At 42.0% G+C, this 2,836-nt stretch overlaps 1 pseudogene; it reads right to left on the bottom strand.

The window, feature by feature from the left end:
* Positions 1-337: 337 nt before the first annotated feature.
* Positions 338-974, bottom strand: LOC102836457 (annotated as a pseudogene).
* Positions 975-2,836: the final 1,862 nt, after the last annotated feature.

Below are 2,836 nucleotides of genomic sequence, written 5' to 3'. Positions count from 1 at the left end.
AATTATTTTTATATAAATTGAATTTTTTTAATGATTTCTTTCCAAAAATTTTTTGAAATAATTTTTATTAAACTGAGGGCTTAGGCATAGCTCTTTTAGCATTGATCTGTTTGCCAAGTCTAACAATTGGTCCCTTTTCCCCTATTATCATAATATCTATTTTAAGTGTGAATCTCTTGCCGTATCATTGATGCTATGTTTGCCATATGGATTTTTTTTTTTAGAGTGGAGCAGCCATTTGAGATTATTTTCGGAGGAGGCGAACTCATTCTTTTTTTTTTTGAGGGCCAGGGAAGAGGCTCCACTGCTTTAATTGAAGGTCCCCAACAACACAGGTTTACTTTTTCTTCTCCACATCCTGCTCTGCAGCTTCCTTGGCCCTCTTTGCCCGGATGCCGAAGAGCCAAGCATGGGCATGGGCCATGCGGAGACTGGCAAATTCCTTGAAGTCCTTCTCTTCCTGCATGATGACCCGGGCTTTCTCCTTTTTGTAGACATTCCAGATGGGCATCACTGGTCCGGTCAGCTGAGTGGCCAGTTTGAGTTCTTAGGCACAGCTGTTTCCCTCCTTGGGGGCAGAGGGCTTCCGGAGGAATAAGATGAGCTTGGAACGGTATTCCTTCAGCCGCATAACATTGGCCTGCAGGGAATTAGTGGATTTGTTACTCCTCCTGGGGTCCACAGAGATCCCCATGGTCCATGCCATGTTCTTGTGGATGCTAGCCACCAGCAGTTCTTCCAAGCTGAAGCCCCTGCCTGCTCGGACTTTGGTGTGATACCACACCGTGGGGCAGCACACAATGGGCCGGACGGGTCCCGACTCAGGGCGCAGGGCAATACGGCGGGCTTTGGCTTGTCGGGCCTTGCATCTGCGGATCTTCTGTGCCGGCTGGTTGAATCGCTGTGGCTACTCGCTGCTGCCAGTCCTTATGGAAGTCAGGCTTCAGGATCATGCCATTCCGGCTGGGCGCCATGGCTGGCTAAGGCCCTCCTCGAAGGAGAATGGCCAAGTAGCTCATTCATATATTTTATATTTTTGTTTTCTACCAGAAAAAAAAAACAACAGAAAGTTGACTTTTAGGAGTCTGAGAGTTGGTGTCAAAAAGACCCTATTCCCTCCAGTTTTATTTATTTTTTATGAAAGAATTACTGAGAGGAAAAATGATGTAAGTCTGCTCGTTTAAATACAGCAGTTGGAGACTTGTGTTGGTGTGAATTATTGCCCAGGTAGCTTGCCTCTTAACTTTTGGTTGGTGGTACTGAGTTTTTCTGCTCACTATGTTTCTTTTCTTCTTCTTCTCTCATCCAGTTTGTGTAAAATTTCCTTTTTAATGTAACTGTGTTAGGTTTTTGGGACACATACACCTTGAATTTGTGTAAACAAAAATACGAATATTTTGGTGTATAGATCTATAAAGGAGGGAGAGAAGGTCAGGATTATACTGGACTGAGAATCCTGGAACCAAGATTTGATGTTTCTTCAGTACACCCTCGGTTTCTTATTACCCCTGCTGCACCCTGCTTTTCACCTTCATTCTCTTTTATTACACAATTGGCTACAGGCAATGGTGGGTGGCCCCCAGGAGACATTTCTTATCTTCTTCAGAGTTGTGTATTTACAGCTTTGATTCAAAAGGAAAACAAGTTTTTTAAAACAGAGTTTTCTTCTTCCAGTTCAATTTAGAAGCTCCCAGGGAAGTACTTGGCTTCAGGCCAGTTTGAATTGCATGGCCAGCATTGAGGCCAAAACAATGGTGTCTATTATCAGAATACAGACATACAGACATTGTTCCTGAGCTAATCAGGGATTAATACTAGTCAGTCATTCTTGAGTCTTTCTCCTCAGCTACCAGTTCATCAGGAAACTTGGGGCTTTAACTGTAGCTGCTGTCCACTTTGAATTCTGTCTGTCTGCTCAGCTGACGGCTTGGCCATTGACCAACCCTCCACCATTCCTCTTCCCATCCCTTCCTAACACTGATGTTCTAACTGAACCTATCTCTTGTAGTTCTGGGAATCTCTCTCCTTTCCTCTTCCCTTCCCTTTGTCACTTCTAACTTACTTATTTAGACATGTATTTGTTTCTACTTATTTTGAACACTAGACCATAGCCTAAAGTCAGCTTTCTGCTCTACCTGATATATACAACTCAGTTTTATAGGTTAAGTAGGCTTGGTATTATAGAAGTGTTTTTGTTATTTTGAAATACAGGTTTGTATGGAGATGTAATGCTTTTTTTAAAAATTTAGAGAGTAACCATCTTATACTAAGCAATTTAAATGATCTACACTAATGGTAGAGTCTTCTCCTTACCACCATCCTAGCTGCAATTTCCATAGCGGTGTCTACTTATTTTGATTACAAACATGAATGTAGTGTTTCAACCACAGTAGAGTTTAATCCCTATAGTCTGAAAAATCTAACCATCTTTATTGATAAAGTAAAGGGGCCTCAGCTTCACTAGTAGTACCTATTCCTTTTCTCAGTGAACAGTAGAGAACTTGGACCTCTGAACATTTTCTTTGAAGAGATACAATAGGTGCAAAGGTTCTGACAACTATGTGTCTTTTGATGTTAATCAGAGGCAGTTCCTGTTGGGGTCCATGACCTGTAGGGTAGAGAAGAACCTTGAAAGCTATGATTTTTCAGGGGTTAGGGTGAGGAGATACAGGATCTTTAAAGGCACTGGTAACTGGTGCCATGTCTAAAGATGGGTGAACAGTATTAGAGGATTGAGGAAAGGAAGAAATGACCCTCTCTCTAGGTTAGATGTGTTGTAAATTTGTTACCAGAAGGGATAGATAGTCTCTGATAGTGTTTATACCCTTTTTGCAGA

Source organism: Chrysochloris asiatica, unplaced genomic scaffold (assembly GCF_000296735.1).
Source record: "Chrysochloris asiatica unplaced genomic scaffold, ChrAsi1.0 scaffold11431, whole genome shotgun sequence".
NCBI classification, from domain to species: Eukaryota; Metazoa; Chordata; class Mammalia; order Afrosoricida; family Chrysochloridae; genus Chrysochloris; species Chrysochloris asiatica.
This window is presented reverse-complemented; position numbering and strand designations above follow the sequence as displayed.